Source organism: Rousettus aegyptiacus, unplaced genomic scaffold, assembly GCF_014176215.1.
Source record: "Rousettus aegyptiacus isolate mRouAeg1 unplaced genomic scaffold, mRouAeg1.p scaffold_m13_p_13, whole genome shotgun sequence".
Lineage (NCBI taxonomy): Eukaryota > Metazoa > Chordata > Mammalia > Chiroptera > Pteropodidae > Rousettus > Rousettus aegyptiacus.
Genome location: NW_023416288.1, coordinates 2,269,468 through 2,279,964, shown reverse-complemented (window position 1 = coordinate 2,279,964; position 10,497 = coordinate 2,269,468). Strand labels below are relative to the sequence as shown.

Here is a 10,497-nt window from a genome sequence, read left to right as displayed (position 1 = left end):
TCAAACTGGGCCTTGTACCTGTTCTTTCATCACTCACTGTGGGGGAGTGTGTGTGGGAGATGGTCAGTGCTGATAGCTCTCTCCTGGATTGAAGGTGGGGCTGGTTCCCCTAGCTACATCCCTGGGACACTCAAGGACCCGTTAAGAAGGGAAAGGACATCAGTATAAAGTTGGCCTCCATTCTATGCAGCCCTCTTTTCACTATCTAAACAATTCTAGGACTTTTAACCTCTGATAAAAGCCTTGAATTTTAGATCCCTTATTTATCTTTATGGATCTTTTCTGAAACTTCTCCAATCTTTCCTGATTCACACTGGGCACAGTAATAAGCAGGCAAAGCTCTAAAACTTTCTAAGCTTCAGTTTCCCCACCTATAAATGATGAGGATCATGGTATTTACCTTTCCCCAAATATCAAATGAGATGATACATGTGAGCATTTAATAAAGGTTAAATAATAAACATAATCATGCTTCCTGATTCTTGGATCCTATTCTTTTAGTTGTGTCTTTCTCTGTCATGCTTGTTTCTTTACCTGAAGCCTTTGAAACCCTTTGCTCTGCTCCATCTTCTGTTTTTGTAGTTTGTTTTTCTCTCCTTTGAAATTCTTCTCAATAAACGCCCCTGTGTCTCTTTCTGACCGCATCTCTAATTTGCCAAGGTAACTTTCTGTGCCCAGATGTGTGACAGTAAAGGGAAATGATTCAGGCGGGCAGAGAGGAGAAAAGAAGCTGTGTGGAACCGGTGGAGAGAAGGCTGATGTAGTCCCGCATCATCTCCTTGCCTCCCCTCACCCCCAGCAGCCTCATCCCTGTGTAACCAGATGTTGACTTTTCTCCAGGTGGCTGAGTTACCTGGAAAAGGAAGAAGAATGTGCTCTATTTATTCAAGTTAATTTACATAAGAAATACATCCTCAGTCATTAGGTAATGAAGATAATTGGTCTACATACTGCTTAGAGTTGAGCCTGTGAGTCTATTTAGTTTGGAAATTTGAAGGATACGCTCTCTCCTGAGAAGTCAAGAAAGCCTCCTCCAGCTGCATCTGAGATGGCTTGTCCTCACCCTCTTACCTCCTTCCAGTCTTCCCTCCTTGTTTATGCAAGGCCCATGAAAAATGCTGCCCGTGAATCCCTGCCCTTGCATGTAGTGGAGGAGATCAGTGTTTCCCAGAGTACTGCTTGCAGTTCAGTCTTAATTATCAGAGAGCGGATAACAGCTAACATCAATTGTCAGTCACTCTAAGCATTTTGTAGGTATAGTAATAGTAATAACTAACAGTTAGTAGGGTGCTTACTATGTGCCAAGTGTAGTTTAAGTTGTTTTCTATGTATTAATTTATACTATTCCCTAGTATTTCTCTGAACTTGTAACTAACAACATCCTCATTTTATAGATGGGGAATGGAGCTCAGGTTAAACAACTTGCTTAGGGTCATTCAGCTGGAGTGAGCCCAGATTAAAACTAAGATCGTTTGGCTCTGTGTTCTTAACTGGTACATTACTACCTCCCCGTGAGGAGGTTTTAGTATTATTATCATACCCATTTTACAGATAAGGAAACAAAGGAATAGAAAGAGGAAGTAGTCTTGAATTCAAATGCAGCAAGAGACTCTAGAGCCTGGGTCTTACCTGCTATGTCATGCTACCTCCTCCGGGGACATGTGAGAGCATCTCCAACCCCACACTTCACACAGAGAAAGCTGAGGACCACATGTGATGATGAAACTAACCTAGAGCAACTAGTGGCATGGCACAGGATGGAAACCCATAGGTTCTGGTATTGCTTCTGGGGCCTGGAGGAGAGTGAGGAAAGCAGGCCAACAAATCATGTCTCTGGCACCAGGAGCAGAATTCACTTGTGCTTTTGCTGCCTCCTGATCTCTTCTTCTTTTCACCTGGGGGCTGTTGGTCAGGGTGTCTTGGGACCAGAGCAGGGCTTTGAAGCATCAAATGCCACACTCATTATCACACCAGTTACATTAGGGAACTAGCAAGGGGAGACATCACTTAAAATGTGATTGATTTCTTTATACTGTGCTTGGTTCCCTAAAGGGTTTATGACAGTATACAGATGCCTCCTATTCTATATTGGTTAGACTTGTGTGACAGGATGGCTGAAATCCTAGCTCTCCCCCCTCTTCTCCCCAGGGACCCAGACGGACCCCATCATCTTCCTGCACCTACGTTTCTTTATCTTTAAATTAGAAATGATGTCTTCCTGGTGGAACTGGGCAAACATTAATTACAATTCATGTAAAGTTCCCAGCACAAGCCTGGTGCCCAGTAGGTGCTCGGTGGATAATGATGAAGATGGTGATGGTGGTGATTGTTATAAAGTGGAAGATGATGCAGCAAAGGGAAAACAAGGGCAAGTGTCATAAAATGAAGCGAGATTTAGGCCTATATAAAAATACGTGCCACGAAGTCCTACGGGCTCTCTTGGGGCCAGCGTTGGGGGGAAACCTGGTCGGTGAATCATTCACAGTGCTCACAAGAGGAGAACAACGTACTTGGGAGAGGCAGCTTCCCAGGCTAAGATGGAAAAAAGGATCTCTCTAGAGTCCTTCTTAGGAGGATGCTGCAGTGTTGCAAACTGTGTCCTCAACAGCTTCTTCGGCATAAAACCAGTGACAAGTGCCACTGGCTGTCTGTTAATAGAGGCTAATGGCAAGAAGCCACAGCATAGTCCAACAGAAAGCATTGCACTGAGGCCGGGCGCAGGCACAGTGCTCTCGTTGCCGTGAGCGGATGCCGATGTGTATTATGAGGGGGCAGCGAGAGCCCTGAGTCCTCTGCACGTATCCCCTCATTTAAGTCTTACAACAACCACATGAGATTGGTAATATGATCATCTCCATTTTGCAGCTGAGTAAGTTGAGGCCCAGAAAACAGGCCTAGGGCCGCTGAGCTCCTGATTGCTAGCCAGGCTTCCACCCCGACAGGCAGGCTCCTGAGCTGGTGCCATCGCCCCTCTGTCACTCTGGAAAACTGGTTGGCCTCAACATCCTTGTGGTGGTCCCTGGCAGGTGAGCCTTTGCCAGATCTTGGGTGGCAGTGACTTCAAGAATGTGTGAACTCTGATGGGCAGACATGGCATGAGGCTGGTCAGTGAGGAGCAGTAGTATGCTTCCCCCATCAGCTGGGATGGCACAGGACCGCCACACTCTCACGTAGAGCCTTGAACCCAATGTGCTCATGACCTTAGCGCAGAAAAGGGGAGGTCAAAGAGAAGAGCAGGGCCAAGACCCACCTTAGATAGGCATCTTCTACCCACTCAAGTGCACAGACAAATGAATGATTGAGGACCCAAAGTTCTCCATGTATTATGGCTGCAAAAATTTTAGTCTGGAAAAGTGTCAAGGCAATTAAATTCCTATTTTGGCTATTTTGAAAAATGAATATATGGCGCTTAGAGGATACTCAGTGCACATTCCTTTTATTGTGATTTTTGCTTAATATATCGGACCCCTTAAACTATCCAGCAGGAAATGTTCCCAAAGCCTCCCCACCCTGTAACCACCAGCAAAGCAGAATGTTCCAGAAAGGCAAAATATAGTATTGTGCTGTTTCTGCATGGTAGGCATTGCATGGTTATCACTGTAACACAAGCAGGACTCTTTAAGTGGTGCGGCTTTTGGGCTCCTCCTCCTCTCTTGTATCCATATTAATTGGTAGAGCCCCATCTTTCCTTCTGGGAGAACTGAGCCCTGCTCAGAGTTTCCCCTGAGGGCTTGTGGTCTCCCACTCAGCTTGCCACCCCTGTCCAGTCTTGTCAGGTCCTGGTGGTGACTGCTCTTTCTCTGCCTATGTCACCTTCTGCTGTACAGGGCCCACTTGTCCTCAAAGTTTGGTCCAATGTGGAGGAAGTGGAGCCCAGCACAGCACAGGCAATAGCAGAAAGCCAAATGTCCTGTCCCTTATCGGGATCGTGGGCCATGTTCCCTGAAGGCCCTAGCTTGCCATTATCTTCCTGGGTTTGCTCTTGCCCAGGAGCTGCTGTCTGCCCAGCTAGCTGCTTCCTCCAATCCCCAAATTCTGGTTACTTTCTTACAGAGCAGAATTTAGCTCATTTTTTATTTTCCCCTTTACTTTCAGGTCATGCCTAGAGCTTGCTTATCTCACCCATAAAGTCTCATCCAGGCTCATGTTGTATGTTTTTTCACTGTAAGATAATTTGTGTCCTAATATGTGAAAGTAGCCACAGTTATGGTTTTAAATAGCATATTCCTTCGCTACATCATACATATCAGAGCTTACAGAATAATTGGGAATCAAATTTTTATAAAGTAAGGACAAAATAATGATATAATAAAAATGACTGGAAATGAGCTGTTAAGCTCCCAAAAGACATGAAAAAAATGCAAAGGCATATTAGTACATGAAAGAAGTCAATCTGAAAAGGCTACATACTCTATGATCCCAACTATATATGACATTCTGGAAAAGGCAAAACTACAGAGACAGTAAAAAGATCAGTGACTGCCAGGGGTTGAGGGGAGAGAGGGATGAACAGGTGAAGCCTAGAGGCTTTTTAAGGCAGTGAAACTATTCCGTATGGTACTATAATGGTGGATACGTGTCTCTATACATTTGTCCAAACCTATAGAATGTACAAGAATGAATGTAATGAATGTTAACTACGGACTGTGAGTAACAATGATGTGTCAATGCGGGTTCGTCTAATGTGACAAATGTGCCACTCTGGTGGGGGACATTAAGAATGAGGGAGGCCGTGTGTGTGTGAGGAGAGTAGGGGTATATGAGAAATCTCTGTCTGATCAATTTTGCTATAAACCTAAAACTACTCTGAAAAATAAAGTCTACTTTTAAAAAAATGACTCCATGTAGGAAATGGCCACACAATATGATTAAGTAAAGAAAAGTGGTGCCAAAAATAAGGGAGAAGAGGAAGAGATGGCTAAGGGGGGCCCCACCAGGCTTTCCAGAGAGAAAGTGGAAGTCGGACTGAGGTTGAGAGATGGATGAGATTTGATAACTGGGGAGTGAGTAGGAGGGTGTCACCGGGAGAAGAAACAGCTTGAGCAAAGGCGTAACATGTGACCCACAGGCCTGAGGGCCGAGCAGGAATCCAGGCTGGCGGGAAGAGTGGAGGTCCTCAGCAGGTAAGAAGGAGAAGCAGAAAGCTGCTGTGGAGACCCTGCCGATGGTTTTCTGGTAGCATTTCAGAAGTGAACATGTTGACTGCAGTTCACTGGTAGGAGACAATCCAATGTGAACTGCTGGGGTGCAGCTCTGTAATTAAGTCTATTTTCTTACAACATGTGTTTGTTTATTACAGAGAGCTGTGATAACTTGAGGGTGTTGTATCAACTTTGTCTCACGCACCAGCTGAACTCAGTGGCACTAGCATCTTGGATCCTGACAGACAGGGTGTTATTACTGAACCACCAGGGAGGCAGCACAGGGCTGGACTGTGTTCGTGTGCAGTGCGGGCCCACTTGGCCTGAGTGAAGGCAGTAGAAACACCTTGAGTTGGAACCTCATGCCAGTGTCAGTTACTCCAGTGAGTATCAAACTTCAGCCTATGTCTGAGTCACCTGGGTTGTTAAAACATAGAGTGCTGTGCCCCACTCCGAGTTTCTAATTTAGTAGGTCTGGGGCACAGACATGGAATTTGCATTTTTAGCAAGTTGCTGGGTGACGGCGATGCATGATGATGCTGACTGGGAGATCACACTTTGAGAACCACAAGCCTACTCTAGAGCCCCATTATTAACTTATAAAACTTTCCCTCTCCAGTGCTGCTTCTGTAAAAGTATACCCTAAGAAACTTCAGATTTGGGCAGAAGAGTGAATACAAGCCAAAAGACAGAAACAACTCAAATATTTATTAATGGATGAATGGATATACAAAATGTAGTGTATAGCCATGTAATGGAATATTATTTAGTCATAAAAAGGAATGAAGTACTGATACCTGCTACAACATAGATGAACCTTGAAAACATTGTTAAATGAAAAAAGTCAGTTACATAAGACCACATATTGCATGATTTCATTTATATGAAATGTCCGGAATAGGCTAATCCATAGAGACAAAAAGCAGATTGGTGGTTGCCAGAAGCTGGGGATAGGAGGGTATGGGGAGTGACTGCTTACTGGGTTTCTGTTTGGGATGATGAAGTTCTGGAGCTAGACGGTGGTGATGGTCGCACAATATCATGCATGTACCCAGTACCACTGAATTGTACATTTTAAAGTGATTAAAATGGTCAGTTTTACATTACATATATTTTAATACAATAGTAAATAAAAACGGTGAGTGGAGTGCTGTTCTAACTCAAATCATGGGGCCAGCCGAAAGATTTACAGGATTAAGGAGGGAAATGCAAAGGGCCTTAAATGAGTGATCCTCAGCCCTATTCATGAAAAATCACCTGGGGAGTTTTGTATGATACCCTTGTCTTAGCTACATCTAAGACCGATTAAATTGAAATCTCTGGAGGTGATGTCTAGGCATCAAATATAAATATATAAATATATATATACATATATATATAATTTTTTTTTTATGGTGACATTGGTTAACAAAATCCAATAAGTTTCAGCTGTACACTTTACCAGTAAGGCATATATATATTTAGACTGTGTGTTCACTTCCCATGGTTAGATTTCTTTCTGACACCACATATTTGACCCCGTTTACCCTGTCTACCTCTCCCCTCCCCACTACCTTCTGGTAACCACTAGTCTATTGTCCATGTCCCGTGAGTATGTTTGTTCTGTTCATTTGTTGCTTTTAGGTTTATATCCCACATATAAGTAATATCATGTGATTTTCAACTTTTTCTGTCTGGCTTATTTTGCTTAGCATGATTATTTCGAGGTCGATCCATTTTGTCGCAAATGGCAGTATTTCATCTCTTCTTAACGGCTGAGTAATATTCCGTTGTGTATATGTACCACAGCTTCTTAGGACAATCATCTACTGTTGCTTAGGTTGCTTCCATGCCCTGGCCACTGTGAATAATGCTGCTATGAACATCAGTGTGAAAATATCTTTTCGGATATGGGTTTTCAAGTCTTCAGGGTAAATACTAGTAGAGGGATTGCTGGATCATTTGGTAGGTCAATTCTTAGTTTTGTGAGGAACCTCCATACTGTTTCCCATAGTGGCTGTACCAATTTGCAGTCTGACCAGCAGCATATGAGGGCTCCTTTTCCTTTGCATCCTCTCCAATATTTGTTATTGCTTGTCCTTTTAATTATAGCTATTCTAACAGGTGTGAGATGGTATCTCATTGTGGTTTTGATTTTCATTTTCTCTAATAGCTAGTGATGTTGAGCATCTTTTTATATATTTGTTGGCCATTTGTATGTCCTCTAGGTAGAAGTGTCTGTTCAAGTCCTCTGCCCATTTTTTTGATTGAATCATTTGTTTTTTTTGTTGACATTGAGTTGTATGAGTTCTTCACACATTTTGGATATTAAGCCCTTATCGGAGGCATTGCTTACAAACATATTTTCCCATTCGGATGGTTGTCTCTTTACCTTGTTGATGGTTTCTTTTGCTGTGCAGAAGCTTTTTAATTTGATGTAGCTCATTCATTTTTTTTTGCTCTTCCCTTGCTTTTGAGGTCAAATTCATAAAATCCTCTTTAAGTTCAAGGTCCTTGAGTTTAGTTTTTATGTTTTCTTCTATGTATTTTGTTTCAGGTCTTATATTCAGGTCTTTAATAATCCATTTTGAGTTAATTTTAGTGTGTAGCAATAGACAACGGTCTAGTTTCATTCTTTTGCAGGTGGCTTTTCAGTTTTCCCAGCACCATTCCTTTCTCCACTGTATGTTTTTGACTTTTTTGTCAAAAATTATTTGCCCACATAAACATGGGTTTACTTCTGGACTCTCTATTCTGTTCTACTGGTCTGTGTGTTTTTCTGCCAATACCATGCCGTTTTGATTACTGTCACTTTGTAGTATAATCTGAAGTTGGGCAGAGTGATGCTAGGCATCAAACGTTTTAAAATCCAGCCCCAGATGATTCTTACATACAACCAGGATTGAGAACACTGGCCTAAAATCTCAAAGGCCAAATGGGCTGATGACCTATATGCAAACTGACTTGAACTTCATCAGAATGAGCCTTTCGCCTTCTCCAAACTTAGCCTGGAAGTGGTGTGGAGAGTAGAATGAGGAGGCTTTGGAATTAGTTTGAAAATTGGCTCTGCTACTAACTAGCTGTGTGACCTTGAACAAACTACATAACCTCTCTGAACATTTTTGCCAGTGGAAAGTAGAAGTCTGTTTTCTCCTATGGAAAGAACACTATTTCATGTTTTTTGTTTGTTTGTTTGTTTTTATTATTATTATTATTATTATTATTATTATTATTATTATTTTGGTGGAGCTTACATAACACAGGACAGTTTCCTAGTTATAACTGTGTCAGACACTGTTTTGTCATCACGCATCTCTGTATCTCCTTCTAGACTGAAAGGGAGACACAGTGCCTTAGTTATGTGAAAAGCCTAACCCTGCAGTATCTTGTGCTGTAAATTCAATTTTCTCCCTTTACCTGAGAAGAGGGACACATTTAGATTGGGAATTAGTGATAATGGCTTCTGGAATCTATAATTGGAGAGGGGAAGAGATTGTTAGACTGGTAGAAATCCTTTTTGCACTCATGCTCACACATTCAGTTGCATACCAAGCTTTATAACAACGTCAATCTACTTTACCATAAAAACAGATAAAATTCACACACAAATTCCTGACAATAAATAAAACCGTTTGGATTCTTTCATGTTTCTGTTCAGTCCTTATTCGTAGGTAAAATAGGTAATATATTTTTATTCACCTACAATTATGGCATGGATACAATTTTATATTCTGCTTTTTTTTTTTACTGTGTACTTTGTCTTCTACATTTGTCCATAGTTCTTCATTATTGACATTTTAATGGCTTCATAGTATTTCATTGAGTTGCTTTACTATAATTTACTTTAATATTCCTCTATGTTAAACCTTTTGATTGCTTCCAAGTTTTCAATATTAGAAACTGTGCTCAATGAAAATATTTCTGCATAAAACTTCTAATGTTCTTTGGCTTATTTTCTTAAAACAAAATTCCCATAAGTTACTGGATCAATGGATCTGAACATTTTAAGGCCCTTGAATGCACCATCAAATTGCTTTGATAAAGAATTATATCAATTTACACTGCTACTAGAGGGTGTGGGTGTATCATTTTCAATAACTTGCCAGCACCGAATTTCTTTTCCTTTCTCTTCTTTTTGTGAAAAGGCTTTTTTACACACAAAAGGGAGGGAGCTCAGTCTTTCAAGGCTGCCGCCTTCCTCATGGCTGCAAGGGTGTTACTCAGCCCCTTTCTTCCTCTGGGCATAGATGTGTGTCCCCACCATTTTCTTGATGAACTTCAGGGCCTGCTTGTCCTTAGAGACCTTGAGAGCTCCAGGCGCAGTGCTCCTCAATTGCAAAGCCACCCAGCTCTCAGATTGTGTCCTGCATGACCTTGGTGTGCTCGGTGAGGCACTTGCAGTGGCCGCTGTGCCTCGGCTGGCTCACGTTCTCGGTCACCTTGTGACCTTTGTCAAGGCTCACGGCCATGGGGTAGCACAGAGCCATGGCTGCTGCTCCTCAATGGCTGCTGCAGTGGAAGGTGCCAGCACTGAATTTCATCATTCGAAAAAGGTTTACAAATTTTACAGTTATAATCAAATTTAATAAAAGCTAATAAGTTCTTTTTGGCAGCATAACATTCTTTCCCCAGTTCCTTTTGTGGTGGCATCTCACTATTTTGTAAAGTGCTAGGGGACAGTTTACAAACCTTGCACATTATAGAAAATCAGTGCTTACTTTTTGAAGCAATGAATAATTCAGGTAATCCTTCTTCCTAATAATTCTTTTGATTCTAATAGCAGAGATATATATATATATTTTTACATAAACTAAATTACACTTTATTTTACTTATGTTGGCAGCCTCAGAGCTCTATTTGCTGGAAAAACATATGAAGATTTTCACTTGGTGGGAAGTAGATCTCCCCACAGCACAAGAGGAAAGCAGCTAAATCATTGCTCTTTCCTCCGGCCTCTCTCCGCACTCCCATCTCGTTTCCTGTCTACTCTGGAAGAGCCAGCACAACATGAATAAAGAAAAAGCAATTCGTAGAGTGCACAGGAGAAAAGTGAACACAAACAGGCCCTTGCTAAGCTATGGAGTTTAGTTTTCATTCTTTTGAGCAGGAGAGGTTTCATGCATACCCAGACGATAGTATTTGTACCCATTGATTGGGATAGCTTGTGGTGATGGAAAGCTGCTGTGAATTCAATAATCTTTTTAAAGTAGCTATGTATGTGTTCTATTAATTGCAAGCATGTCTAAATCAATTTTGAAAATAATAGTAAAGAACATGTAGGAGACCAATTTATCCAGCTACATGCAATGGTTGCGGCTCATTTGCATTCTTGAGTTCTTTGTGTCCTCTACTGCACAACGTTGGGAAATGCTGCTCT

At 41.8% G+C, this 10,497-nt stretch overlaps 1 pseudogene; it reads right to left on the bottom strand.

Moving 5' to 3' along the window:
- Positions 1-9,293: 9,293 nt before the first annotated feature.
- LOC107511480 lies at positions 9,294-9,607 on the bottom strand (annotated as a pseudogene).
- Positions 9,608-10,497: the final 890 nt, after the last annotated feature.